Source organism: Carcharhinus amblyrhynchos, chromosome 33, assembly GCF_965287045.1.
Source record: "Carcharhinus amblyrhynchos chromosome 33, sCarAmb.v2.hapA, whole genome shotgun sequence".
NCBI classification, from domain to species: Eukaryota; Metazoa; Chordata; class Chondrichthyes; order Carcharhiniformes; family Carcharhinidae; genus Carcharhinus; species Carcharhinus amblyrhynchos.
This window is the reverse complement of record NC_137356.1, coordinates 12,796,516-12,811,702: the sequence shown is the minus strand read 5'-3', so window position 1 is coordinate 12,811,702 and position 15,187 is coordinate 12,796,516.

The following is a 15,187-nucleotide window of genomic DNA, read 5'->3' as shown; positions in this document are numbered from 1 at the left end:
AACTAGTCCTTGCCATATGGGAAAATACTCAGGTTATGGCCTGAAGGAGTAAGTAAAGTTAGAGTAAAGCCCTCCTTCACAACTCCTAATAGTCATGAATAATGACAGGAATTTGGGATCTGCCTGACTCTCAAAGATGTACAAGAATTATTTTTAAAATTTTCCAATCAACTGTGCATCATAGCATTTATAACCATGACTCACAACTTGTGCACTTGATATAATTCACTTACCTCAGTTTAAACTTATGGATATTGACTTTGTTACTGCACAATTGAAATGAAGCATAACAGTAAGTGGTGAATGCGACACTGACACCTTGCGCAGCCTGGATTACTAGAATTGAAATTTATTTTGTTTCCAATACTACGCATTACCTCTGGGTCCCCCAGCAATCCATTCTTGACTCTCTCTCTCTCTCTTATCTAAATGCTGCTCCAAACTCTACTGCCTATATCAAGCTCACTCATCACATCCTAGCTACATTGGTTGATTATTCAAAGTTTGATAATTAAAAATTGATGATATACTGGAATTACTCGATGTATAGATTTAATATTGATTATCAATGGACTCTTCCATGTGTTGTCATAAGACGCACCCAATCAGAAAAACTGGTATTGACATATCACTTACAAGATTGTACAGAAAACTAACTAGGGGGAGATTTAAGAGAAAAACAGTTATTTGACTTTGTGCTTGGGACTGGACTCATAGAACATTACATATAAAATTTGCAAAAGAATGTATAATAAAAGCCAAACTGATCCATCAATGTGTTTCAGTCACATCAAGTAGTTATGTAATATCTTGAGAAAGCCATTAAAAACCTCTCAGCAACCTGTGATGGTTTTAATGATCATCTGTTAAGCAGGCAGATTGCCCTGACTTTTATAACATTCACTCCTGGTATCAATGTCTCAATTGTAACCTGTGTTTAAATCATTCCATGGTAATAACCCTCCCTATCTCTGTAAAATCCTCCAATTCGACAAACTTATTGTACTCACAGGCCTCTGACGCTTTACCCCTCCTCCCATCATCCTATCATTGCTGATGGTGTTCTTTATAACCCGTCCCTGACCATGCTTTGGCCACATCTGCTGATTTCTGCAGAGCACACATTTTGATAATGCTTCTTTTGGGGTTTTCTACATTAAAGGTGTTGGATAAATGTAAATTGTCATTGAATCCAGAGAATAGGTTAGAGCTATTCATGGAGAAAATGTAATAAAATCCTCCACTCTTTGTTTTAAACCCGTGAGATTGAGACAGCAGTCATGGTTAAAAACTCAGAAAGCAGATTTAAGCAGTCAATGGAATACTGAGTCATCCATATAGAGGGCTTAGATTCAAACGCCAATATCTGCTCTCAGTTATGTCAACAATGCCGATTTTGGCATCAGCATCCATTGACTAGGAAAGAGTATTAAATCATCTGCAGCTCCTGCTTCTAAACATTATAAAATGACTTGCAAAGTGCCAGCATGTGAATATTGAATAGGGACAGGACCTGATGCTCTCCAGGTTTGAAAAGGCTGCCAAAACTTATATTCACAAGATAAATGATGGTTCCACTGGTAATTAGCATGATAGCTTTATCAGAGTAAGAGGAGAGAAGAAAACTGGAGAAGCAAAAATATTACAAATAAATTAGCAACAAAATTCAATGGAGGATTCTGTTCACAGACCAACCATTTCTATTGAAACATGAGAGTTCTGGATTGCCTTTGTAGATAGTAAGATGCTTCTAAATTACTCATGTTTCAGAAGACATGATCATTTTTCTTGTGAATATAAGTTTTGGCAGCCTTTTCAAACCTGGAGAGCATCAGGTCCTGTCCTTATTCAATGTTCACATGCTGGCACTTAGCAATGTAAGTCATTTTATAATGTTTAGGAGCAGGAGCTGTAGATGATTTCATACTCTTTCCTAGTCAATGGATGCTGCTGCCAAAATCAGCATTGTTGACATAGCTGAGAGCAGATACACATTGGTGTTTGAATCTAAGCATCATTTCATCATATGCTGCAAACATTTAAAAGATCGGGCCGCCACTGCAGATAATGGGACCATCCTCTTAAATAATTAAGAGGTTATCAGTAGATATATTGGTTTCAATGTTTATTTGTGCTCTCTAGAAACTAAAAATGAAACTACTCAGAGGCCCTTTGGTCAATCATGTCTGTACCAGTATCAAACACAATTTTAGTACAACTACCTGTGATACATTTGCATGAAACTCTTTTTTATGCTGGTTAACCTGTTTATTTTAAATTGGTTAGTACTGTGACCAGAGGAATTTCATGCAATGTATGCTAAAATCATTTGATCGCAGAACTCAGTTGGATCACAAAGTTTGACACTGACACAACAATTCGGGAGGAGACTTTCATTTTATCAATTTGAGTTTCATTTAAACCCAGATTCTAGAGATGAAAGGACTGGTGTCATTTAGTATACCACCAAAATCTCCTGTATCTGTGTGTATTATTGGTATTTAAGGATAGGACAAAGTACAAGAGGTTCTTATGATAATTACAAGGACAGGTGGAGTAAAACAGCCACTTGGTTAGTTCCTTTCCTTTGTTGTTGAGTTTCTAATTTGAATTTCACATAGTTTCTTTTTAAGTACAGTTCAATAAAGAGGTACTCCAGAAAGATAATCAGAGTCATGACTCCCTTGGAATGTGTAATTCTCAATCTGAAGTAATTTGTTTTGAATGATTAACAGACTAACTTTTTGAGAGGTGGATTTTGTTTTGCGCTGAATTTTGAAAATCCTTAATCCACGAACACTCTAAAGCAAAATCATGTTTCCAAAGTGCTCACCAATAAACATGTGCTTTATTTAACCTAACGTGTCAGGGTTTTTCGCTCCAGTAATGACTGACGAGAAAGGTTTGAGACTCAGTTTCTAGCTGAGTTAACTGCATCTCATGCAAGATAGCATTTGAGATGCTACAACTGACCTCAGGACCAAGGAACCAGGGAAGGGAAAATTTAGCCATTGCTCCTTTTCATTACTATTAGAAAGTGCATGAATGAAAATCTTAGAAGAAAGTAGGATTGTGCTTGTCTGCATGGCTAAAAGCCCACTGACAACTCTGGCTGTGACATATAAAGAACAAAAACAGCCCAGGAAACAGGCCCTTTGGCCCAACGAGCGCGCGCCACCATTTTAACAATAGCAATCCCTCCCTCCACCCATGACCCTTATCTGTTGTTTTATGGCAATCCACATTGAGGGAAACTAATTTAGGGACAATTTATTACTTCCAACCGGCCTAATAGCACGTCTTTGGGGTGTGGGAGGAAACCGGAGCACCTGGAGAAAACCCACGCAAGCACGGGGAAAATGCGCAAACTCCCACAGACACTGGCCCAAATCCATGTGTCTGCACAGCAAACAGTGATAGTCACTGAGCTGTCGTGTTGCCCAGCATCTGGTCCAGTTTAAGCACACACTAACGACATGAAGCACTAGGCCAATCTCGAACATTCAAGAGCAGCCCCAGTACGACTCATCGCGTGTTTGCCCCTCGTTGGACAACAAGGCGGACTGACTTAAAACCTGTGAATTAAAAGAGAAAAAAACATTATTATCATACCATCCATTTACATTACCAGGGACATCCCAATGCTAATGAACCTTATTTAAAACAATCTCCTATATCCTCCCATCTCCAACCCACTCATGTACCTGTCTAAGTTACTCTTAAACAACTCTAGCGTGCTTACCTCCACCACCTTACTTGGCAGAGCATTCCATACCCCCACTACCCTCTGTGTGAAAAACCTCCCTCTAATATCTGTGTTATACCTCTCCCTCCTCACCTTAAGTCCATGGCCCCTCGTACTGTGTGTCTCTAACATAGGAAACAGCTTACCTCTGTTTACTCTATCTGTACCCTTCATAATCTTACATACCTCTATTAGATCCCCCCTCAGTCGCTGTCTTTCATGGGAAAACAGCCCCAATTTGTTCAATCTTTCCTCATAACCCAGTCCTTCCATACCAGGCAACATCCTGGTAAACCTCCTCTGCGCTCTCTCCAGAGTCTCCACGTCCTTCCGGTAGTAAGGCCCAACCAACGTTCTATACAACTGCAACATTAGACTCCAGCTCTTATATTCTATACCCCTTCCTATAAAAGCTAACATACCATAGGCTTTCTTCACAACCTTCTCCACATGTACTGCCACCTTCAAAGACTTGTGCACTTGCACCCCCAGGTCTCGCTGCATTTCTATACTCTTTATGGGCTTACCCTTTATCATATAACTCCCCCCGACATTATTCCGGCCAAAATGCATCACCTCACATTTATCCGGATTAAACTCCATTTGCCATATATCTGCCCAATATACCAGCCTATCAATATCCTGTTGTATTGCCAGACACTGCTCCTCACTGCCTGCCAATCCAGCCATCTTGGTGTCATCAGCAAATTTGCTGATCACACCACTTACTCCCTCTTCCAAGTCATTTATATATACTACAAAAAGAAGAGGTCCCAGTACTGAGCCCTGTGGCACACAACTAGTGACAGACCTCCAGCTAGAAAAGGACCCCTCCACTACTATTTGTCTCCTCCTAGCAAGCCAGTTCTCAACCCATCTAGATATTTGGCCACGTATCCCATGAGCCTTAACCTTTTCTACCAACTTACCACGAGGGACTTTGTCAAATGCCATATAGATATCCATATAGACGACATCAACGGCTCGTCCTTCGTCAACCGTTTTTGTCACCTCCTCAAAACATTCTACCAGATTCCTAAGGCAAGATTTTCCCTTTACAAAGCCATGCTGCGTATCCTTAATCCGATCGCAACGCTCTAAGTGCTCATACATCCTATCCCTAAGAATCCTCTCCATCAACTTGCCTACCACTGACGTCAAACTCACCGGCCTATAGTTACCCGGGTTATCCCTCCTACCCTTGTTAAACAACGGTACCGCGTTCACTGTCCTCCAGTCCTCTGGAACCTCACCTGTGTCCAAAGAAGAGACAAAGATTTGCATCAGAGGCCCAGAAATCTCATCTCTCGCCTCCCTATGCAGCCTAGGATAAATGCCATCAGGCCCAGGAGATTTATCAGTTTTAATGCTACCTAAAAGCCCTAACACTTCTTCCCTCGTAATCGATAGTTCCTTCAGTTGGTCTACAGCTCCCTCGATGGCCGTACCAGACATCAAGCCCCTCTCCTTCGTGAATACCGATGCAAAGTATTCATTCAGGATCTCCCCCATTCCCTCAGACTCTAAGCACAATTCCCCTCATCTGTCCCTGAGAGGACCGATTTTTCCCCTAGCCACCCTTTTGCTCCTAACATAGGAGTAAAACGCCTTTGGATTTTCCTTAATCCTACCTGCCAAAACCATTTCATGCCCCCTTTTTTCCCTCCTAACTCCCCTTTTGAGATCCCTCCTACTCTGTACTCCTCCAATGCTCTCGTTCCCAGTTGCTTAGATTTGACATACGCCTCTTGTTTCTTCCTGACCAGGTCCTCTATATCTCTAGTAATCCATGGCTCTCTAATCACACCTTTCCCATCCTTCCTCCTAACTGGCACTTCTAAAGAACAAAATCAGCCCGGGAAACAGGCCCTTCGGCCCAACGAGCCCGCGCCGCCATCTCAACACCACCAGTCCACCTCTCTACCCACGACCCCTGTCTAATGTTTTATGGCCATCCAGATTGAGGGAAACTGATTTAGGGACAATTTATTCCTGCCAATCAGCCTAACAGCACATCTTTGGGGTGTGGGAGGAAACCGGAGCACCCGGAGAAAACCCACGCAAGCATGGGGAGAATGCGCAAACTCCCACAGACACCGACCCAAATCCATGTGTCTGCACAGCAATCAGCGATAGTCACTGAGCTGTCATCTTGCCCAGTATCTTGTCCAGTTTAGGCACACACTAATGACATGAAGCACTAGGCCAATCTCGAACAACCAAGAGCAGCCCCAGTACAAACCAATCGTGTGTATGCCCCTCGTTGGACACGAGGTGGACCGACTTAAAACCTGTGAATGAAAAGAGAAAAAACATTATTATCATACTATACCCATTTACATTACCAGGGACGGCCCAATGCTAATGACCCTTATTAAAAGGATCTCCTATATCCACCCATCTCCAACTCAGTCATGTGCCTGTCTAAGTTACTCTTAAAGGACTCTATCGTGTTTGCCTCCACCACCTTACTTGGCAGAGCATTCCATACCCCCACTACCCTCTGTGTGAAAAACCTCCCTCTAATATCTATGTTGTACCTCTCCTCCCTCACCTTAAGTCCATGGCCCCTTGTCCTACATGTCTCTATTATAGGAAATGGCTTACCTCTGTTTACTCTATCTATACCCTTCATAATCTTATATACCTCTATTAGATCCCCGCTAGTTGGGGATTGCCTTTCCTGCACCCATTTCAGTTTTCCCTTGAAAGACTCCCACATGCCTAATGTGGACTTGCCCTCCAACAGCCTATCCCAGTCTGTATCCCTAAGCTCCTGCCTAATCCAGCTGTACCTAGCCTTCCCCCAATTTAGCACCCTCCCCTTAGGACAGCACTCATCTTTTTCCATTCGTATCCTAAAGTAGACAGTAGCCACATGTTCACCTACCACAACCTCAACCACCTGACTCAGCTCATTGCCCAGAACTAAATCCAGTATAGCCCCCTCGCTAGTCGGGCTATCTACATAATGCTCCAAGGACCCTTCCAATATACATCTTAGGAATACACATTCCTCCCCGTCCAAACCCCCAGCTCTAAGCACCTTCCAATCCACCCCAGGGAGATTAAAATCTCCCACTACAACAACCCTGTTCTTCCTACACTTATCCAAAATGTCTCTACATATACCCTCTTCCACTGCCCGCGGGCTGTCGGGCGGTCTGTAATACACCCCTAGCACAGTAATCACTCCCTTCCTATTCCTCAACTCCACCCACAGAGACTCAATTTCCAACCCCTCTATGTTATCCTCCCTCTGCACCGCTGTGATGTGCTCCCTAACTAAGAGTGCCACTCCCCCTCCTCTTTTCGACCCTCCCCTGTCACGCCTGAAACACTTATACCCAGGAATATTTAGCTGCCAGTCCTGCCCTTCCTTTAACCACGTCTCTGTCACTGCCACCACATCTAAATCTCCGGACTACTGCCTGAACCGAGTGCAGACGGGCGTAGGGTTGATAAGATTAAGGAAGTGAATGGGTGGCTCAGGGATTGGTGTGGGAGGAATGGGTTTGAATTTATGGGGCATTGGCATCAGTATTGGGGTAGGTGGGACCTGTTCAGGTGGGATGGGGTTGGTCTGAACCGTGCTGGGACCAGAGTGCTGGCGAATCGTGTAAATAGGACTGTAGTTAGGGCTTTAAACTAATTGGGGGGGGGGAGGGTGCGAGGGTAGGTGACATTACGGGGTCTAAAGTAAAGGAGAGGGTGCAGATAAGGGAGGAGGCCAAGGATGTCCCAATAATAAAAGGAGTAGGGGGCATGAGTATGGTTGGTGGCGTTCTGGCAAATAGGGTACAGGTGAAGGCTGGGATGAAGGCACTTCTGCATCTGAAGCACTTTATCTGAATGCATGAAGCATTCAGAATAAAGTGGATGAGCTGGTGGCGCAGATCAGCACAAATGGATATGATCTGGTGGCCATTACAGAGACGTGGCTGCAAGGTGACAGGGACTGGGAGCTGAATGTACAGGGGTATCCAGTGTTTAGGAAGGATAGGCAGGAGGAAAAAGGGGGGGTGCGTAGCTCTGCTGATTAAGGATAGCATCAGGGTGGTAGTAAGGGATGATATAGGAACCAAAGAGCAGAACGTGGAATCGTTGTGGGTGGAGATTAGGAACAGCAAAGGGAGGAAGACGCTGGTGGGTGTCGTTTATAGGCCCCCGAATAATGATCTGGAGGTGGGGCGGGCTGTTAACGCACAAATAAATGCGGCGTGCAGGAATGGGACGGCGATAATTATGGGGGATTTCAATCTACATATTGATTGGTCGACCCATGTTGGATGCGGTGGGCTTGAGGAGGAGTTCTTGGAATGCTGCCGGGATAGTTTCCTCGAACAGTGTGCGTTGGAGCTGACGAGGGAGCGAGCTATCTTGGATCTGGTGTTATGTAATGAGGCAGGTAGAATTAGGGACCTTGTGGTGAAGGATCCTCTTGGGAAGAGTGATCATTGTATGGTGGAATTTCTGGTGCAGATGGAGGAGGAGAAAGTGGGTTCCCGGACATGTGTCCTTTGTTTGAACAGAGGGGAGTATGGTAGGATGAGAGAGGAATTGGCGAATGTTGATTGGGGGAGTGCGTTGGAAGGTAGGTCTGCTGAGGAACAGTGGAGGATCTTTAAGGAGATCTTTCTTGGTGCTCAGCAGAAATTTATTCCGATGGTTAAAAAGGATCGTAGGAGAAGAGATAATCAGCCGTGGATAACGAAGGAGGTAAAGGAAAGTGTTAAATTAAAAGCGGATGCGTTTAGAGTAGCTAAGAGTAGTGGGTGAGAAGAGGATTGGGAGAGGTTTAAATGTCAACAAAGAATGACAAAGAAGTTGATAAAGAAGGGTAGGATAAACAATGAAGCTGGGCTGGCGCTTAATATAAAAAAGGATAGCAAGAGTTTTTATAAATACATAAAAAGGAAGAGGCTGGCTAGGATGAACGTTGGACCCTTAGAGGATGAGAGGGGGGACTTAGTGGTAGGGGATGGGGAAATGGCTGCGGTCCTGAATAACTTTTTTGTTTCGGTCTTCACGGAGAAGGACGTGAATAATTTGCCGGGTGTTAGCGATGGAAAGATGGTAGGAGTGGAAGGCCTGAATGACATTATTGTTACTAGAGAGGCGGTGCTCGACAGACTGGAGAGACTGATTGTGGACAAGTCCCCAGGACTGGATGGAATGCATCCAAGGGTTCTGAAAGAAATGGCGGAGGTGATAGTGGATGCCTCGGTGATTATTTTCCAAACGTCGCTGGATTCCAGGGAAATGCCGGAAGATTGGAAAACGGCTAATGTTACGCCGTTGTTTAAGAAGGGTGGCACGCAAAAGGTGGAGAATTATAGGCCGGTTAGTTTAACGTCTGTTGTAGGAAAAATGTTAGAATCCGTGATCAAGGAGAAAATAGCGAGGCATCTTGAGGAGAATTGTTTGGGAGAGCAGACGCAGCACGGTTTCGTTAAGGGGAAGTCGTGTCTGACGAATTTATTGGAGTTCTATGAGGATGTGTCTAGGGCGGTGGATAGAGGAGAGCCGATGGATGTGGTGTTTCTTGATTTTCTGAAGGCGTTTGACAAGGTGCCTCACAAGAGGTTATTACAGAAGGTAAGGGGGCATGGAGTTGGGGGTAGGGTGTTAGCGTGGATAGAAGATTGGCTGTCAAATAGGAGGCAGAGAGTGGGGGTCAATGGGTGCTATTCGGATTGGCGGTTGGTGACGAGTGGAGTGCCCCAGGGGTCGGTGCTGGGACCTCAGCTATTTACCATTTATATAGATGATCTGGAGGAGGGAACCGAGTGTATGGTGTCGAAATTTGCTGACGACACCAAGATTGGTGGAATGGCAAATTGTGTGGAGGGTGTGGAGAGTCTGCAGAAGGATCTAGGTAGGCTGGGAGAATGGGCCAGGAACTGGCAAATGGAATTTAATGTTGGCAAATGTGAGGTTGTCCACTTTGGTAGGAATAATGGTAGGAAGGACTATTACTTACGTGGTGAAAAACTGCAGCAGGCGACGGTGCAGAGGGACCTCGGGGTCCTTGTGCATGAGTCGCAAAAACCCAGCCTGCAGGTGCAGCAGGTGGTCAGGAAGGCTAATGGGATGCTGGCCTTCATAGCGAGGGGGATTGAATATAAAAGTAGGGAGGTCTTGCTGCAGCTGTATAGGGCACTGGTGAGGCCGCAGCTGGAGTACTGTGTGCAGTTTTGGTCGCCGTACTTACGCAAGGATATTTTGGCCTTGGAGGGAGTGCAGAGGAGGTTTACTAGGCTGATTCCGGAGTTGAGGGGGTTGAACTATGAGGAGAGGCTGTATAAATTAGGCTTGTACTTGTTAGAGTTTAGAAGAATGAGGGGAGATCTCATTGAGACGTATAAGATGTTGAATGGGATGGATAGGATAGAGGTGGAGAGGCTCTTCCCGCTCAGAAAGGACAGTAGGACTAGAGGGCACAGCCTCGAGATAAAGGGGGCACGGTTTAGAACGGAGTTGAGGAGGAACTTCTTCACTCAAAGGGTGGTGAATCTCTAGAATCCTCTGCCCGTTGAAGTGGTGGAGGCTGCCTTGCTCAATATCTTTAAGACGCGGGTTGATAGGTTTTTGATAGGCAAGGGGATTAAGGGTTATGGGGAGAGGGCGGGAATGTGGAACTGAGCCACGACAGATCAGCCATGATCTTATTGAATGGCGGGGCAGGCTCGAGGGGCTAGATGGCCTACTCCTGCTCCTATTTCTTATGTTCTTATGTTCTTAAATTCCTCACGAACATTAAGGCCCTAAATTCATCCATCTTACCCATCACACTCCTCGCATTAAAACAGATGCACTGAAGACCCTCAGGCCCACTCAGATCCTCCTTCTTCTGGGAGATTTTCCTCTCATCTAGACTTACCCTGTCACCCAACTCACTCCCACTTCCAGTGCCTACTGAGCTATCTGTCTCCTCCCCACCCCCCCGTCCATATTAGTTCAAACCCTGCCGAAACACTCCAGCTAACCTCCCAGCTAAAATATGTGTACCCCTTCCCATTTAAATGTTCCCCATCCCACTTGTACAAGTGCCCTTCCCTCACAAAGATTTCCCAATGGTTTACAAAACTAAAACCCACTGTCCTGCACCAATCTCTCAGCCACGCATTCAGCTGTAGGATCTCATTATTTTTATCCCTGCTATTACTGGGCACTGGCAGCAGCCCAGAGAACACCACCCTGGAGGCCCTGCACTTCAGCCTGGCCCCCAACTCCCTGAACTGCCTATGTATATCCCCCCTACTCTTCCTTCCTACATCCTTCTCTCCTACGTGTATAATTACATCCGCCTGGGTCCCTTGGCCCTTCAAGATTCCCTCTACCCTCTCTGACACATCCTGTACCCCCTGCTCCAGGGAGGCAGACTACCATCCTGGAGTCCCGCTTTTGCCCACAGAACCGCCCATCAATTCCTTTAACTCTCCCATCCCCCACCACTATCTCACATCCACAATTTTAACTCACCTATCCATAGATTAGCCCAGGCCTCTGGATTACACACCACAACAGCTCAATGACTATCACTGCTAGCTGTGCAGATACATGGATTTGGGCCAGTGTCTGTGGGAGTTTGCGCATTCTCCCTGTGGTTGCGTGGGTTTCCTCCGGGTGCTCCGGTTTCCTCCCACACCCCAAAGATGTGCTCTTAGGCTGATTGGTGTACCAAATTGACCCTACACTATTCTCCCCTGAATCTGGCTACAGTAGGGGTACCATTCGCATACACACAGGGCAAGGTAGGTGTGGGAAAATGCTTTAAAATGGCGGCACGGGCTTGTTGGGCCGAAGGGCCTGTTTCCCATGCCGAGTTGTTCTTTGTTCTATCCAGCCCCCTTCCTTCCCTCTGAGGCATTCTGGTCTTCCTCTCTTGCCCTTTCCACCCCAGCTGTCGCTTTACCCCTGATATCTTGGGAGACTACCTCTGGGGTAGCCTTTGGACCGTTACTCCTCTTCTTTTTCTCCTTCCTAACTGTAACCCACCCATCCCCTCTCCTAGGTTCTGGGATCTCCACATGACCGTGGTTCCTATCTATTATTGCCTCATTCTCCCTGACTAAAAATAAATCTTCCAGCCTCAGCTCTAATTGCCTAACCCGGGCCCTCAATCACTGCAACTCCAGACATTTGGTGCAGATGTGGACTTTCAGGAGACGTGGTGTCTCCAGGAGCTCCCACATATTGCACCTAATGCAGCTGACGCGTCTCCCCAAGGATCCTGCCATTTATTTGACTACCCTTAGAATTATGGACACAAATGGAAAAATTAGACTAGTAACTCACCTTGCCTAAGCCTGCTCTTGCCTAAGCCCTGTGAGTCAAAGCCCTTGCAGCACTCACTCAGCACCCACCTCACTCCGCTGCCCGCTCCCAACGCTGCCCGCTGTCTATTGCAGCCTTCTTTTTGTACTCCCGCGCTCCCTTCCCGACTGCCCTTGCGCCTAGGTCCTGCTACGGAAAGCGAAAACAAACAAAAACCCCGCGAACCGGCAATACACTTCAGAATTAAAGTAAATCGCAATTTCAAGACTCACCAACCATTAGTACATGGGTAGTTTGACCAGTTGGACAACATGTAAGGACAAGGCACACATAAGAACATAAGAAATAGGAGCAGGAGTAGGCCATCTAGCCCTTCGAGCCTGCCCCGTCATTCAATAAGATCATGGCTGATCTGTCGTGGCTCAGTTCCACATTCCCGCCCTCTCCCGATAACCCTTAATCCCCTCTCTTATCAAAAACCCATCAACCCGCGTCTTAAAAATATTTAGCGAGGTAGCCTCCACCACTTCAACAGGCAGAGAATTCCAGAGATTCACCACCCTTTGAGTGAAGAAGTTCTTCCTCAACTCTGTTCTAAACCGCAGCCCCCCCCCCCCTTTATCTTGAGGCTGTGCCCCCTAGTCCTACTGTCCTTTCTGAGTGGGAAGTCTCTCCACGTCTATCCTATCTATCCCATTCATCATTTTATACACCTCAATGAGATCTCCCCTCATTCTTCTAAACTCTAACGAGTACAAGCCTAGTTTATTCAGCCTCTTCACTCCCAGACCAAAATTTTAAAAAAGTGGGGAATATATGTTCTCCAGAAATCAGAACAATTTGTCTAAAATTGTCCACTTTTACTGTGCATGCCTTTACATCCACCCCACTTTTTGATCTCTGATTCCTGGAATAGAGAGAAAGAAAGTGTAATTTTAAATTGAGGAGAAATGCTAAGTGGACCATGTTCATTTGAAGAAAACTTTAAAGCTTGGAGATTGAGAAAGAATAATAGGGAGGATGCAGACTTCAAACTTGTGGTTTGAAAAATCAGAATAACTTCATTATTAAATAACATAATTGTTGCTCTGTCAGCTTTCCTCTTCAATCATGTTGAAGGATGCTGATACCTCAGAAGTAGACTGAAACTTACTACTCAATGCTGTTCTGTCTCCTTATTTTGTATCTAAAAATATTTCAGTGGTCAGGTTTCTGTCAGTTTCTTTAATTGTTCTATTGCTGCTCCTTTCATTATCTGAAATACCTTGAAGGTGTAATGCTAGTGCGAATCTTCACCGACGAGCGAAAAGGAAGTTCATGGCTGATTTTACTGAGCGTTTTGAATATTTGACAGTAAATATGAACAGAGTAAAGAATCATATTGAGGACGTTATTTCATCATTAACATTCACTGCTGTAATCTACATAGTATTTACAAAACAGATACAGGTCACTCAGCTCAACAAGTCTGTGCCAGTGATTATGCCTCTTTATATAATCCATCAACATTCTTGTAGCTTCCCCTTAATGACAGCCCTATCAACTGCTTCCTGTAATAGTGAGTTCCACATTTTAATCATTCTCTGGAGAGTATTTTCTGAATTCCCTATTGGGTGGCAGCACTGCTGCTTCACAGCACCAGGAACCCAGGTTCAATTCCGGCCTTGTCTGATTGTGTGGAGGTTGCACATTCGCCACATGTCCAAAAACATGCAGGTTACGTAAACTGCTATGCTAAATTGCCCCCTTAGTGTCTAGGGATGTGTGAATTAGTTGGATTAGCAATTGTAAGTGCAAGTGGTTATGGGAATAGAAGGCAGGGCCTGTTCTTTTGGAGCGTCAGTGCAGACTTGATGGACTCTTTCTATATTGTAGAGATTCTCCATCTTATAATTCTGGCCCTATTCTGTTCCCTCCTGCATATGGGAACATCTTCTCTGCATTCAGTTATCAATCCCTTAATCTCAAAGATCTTTTATCAGATCACTTTGTTCCAGAGTTTTTCATTCATTTATTTTTGGTAGGTGAGCATCACCGGGAAGGCCTGCATTTATTGCCCTCATGAAGGTGATGGTGAGCTCTCTTCTTGAACCATTACAGTCATCGTAGCACAGGTACACCCACATTGTTGTCAGGGAGCTTCTGGGTCTTTGACTTAGGCACAGTGAAGGAATGGTTCTAAGTCAAGATGATGCATGGCTTGGAGAGGAAGTTTTAGTTCCTTCCAAGTGGTAGAGATCACAGGCTTGGAAAGTGCTGTCAAGGCTTCCTTGGTGAGTCACTGCAGTGCACCTTGTAGATGGTAGACATTGCTGCCACTAAATCAGTAGTGGAGGGAGTGAATGTTTAAGATGATTTACAGGGTGCCAATCAAACAGCCTGCTTTGTCCTGGATGAAGCTGTAAATTCAATGTAACTTAGTTAATAGCTGTGGCAAAGAGAAGAAAGAAAAGCAAAAGGTTTCTATACAAAGATAAGTTGAATGACTTTGCTTATGTTATTTTTGCTTTGGGTATGGTTAACATGCTTTGAAAAGAGACTAAATCAAAAGTGAACAGTTCTTAAAATAGAAGAGTTACTCTTTCAAAATCTTTAAAGCCTACCCTAGAGCTTCAAATTGGGAGAAAACAAAAAAATTCTAATTTTTAAAAATTAATTTTGTTATGTGAGCATTTACTGGCCACCTATATTTGCCAGAGAAGGTGGTGGTGGAGGACTACTGCGGCCCGTGTGGATTATGGTTTCTTACAAAAGGTTTTGATACAAGAGTGTGGCTTGTTAGGCAATTTCAGAGGGCAGTAAAGAGTCAATCGCATTGCTGAGAGTCCAAAATCTCATCTATACCAGACCAAGGATCCGTTCGTTCCCTAAAGGACAGCGGTGAACCAGATGGGTTTTAAATGACAACCCAGTAGGTTCAGGATCAGGATATTTTGATATTAGCTTTTAATTCCAGATTTATTTCAAATTATCCAGCTGCCATGGTGGAATTTTAACTCACCTATCCATAGATTAGCCCAGGCCTCTGGATTACGCATCCAGTACCACAACGATTATGCTATCATGCCTATTAAAGTTAAGTTTAAAATTTTTAAAGTTTATTTATTAGTCACAAGTAAGGCTTACATTCACACTGCAATGAAGTTATTGTGAAATTCCCCT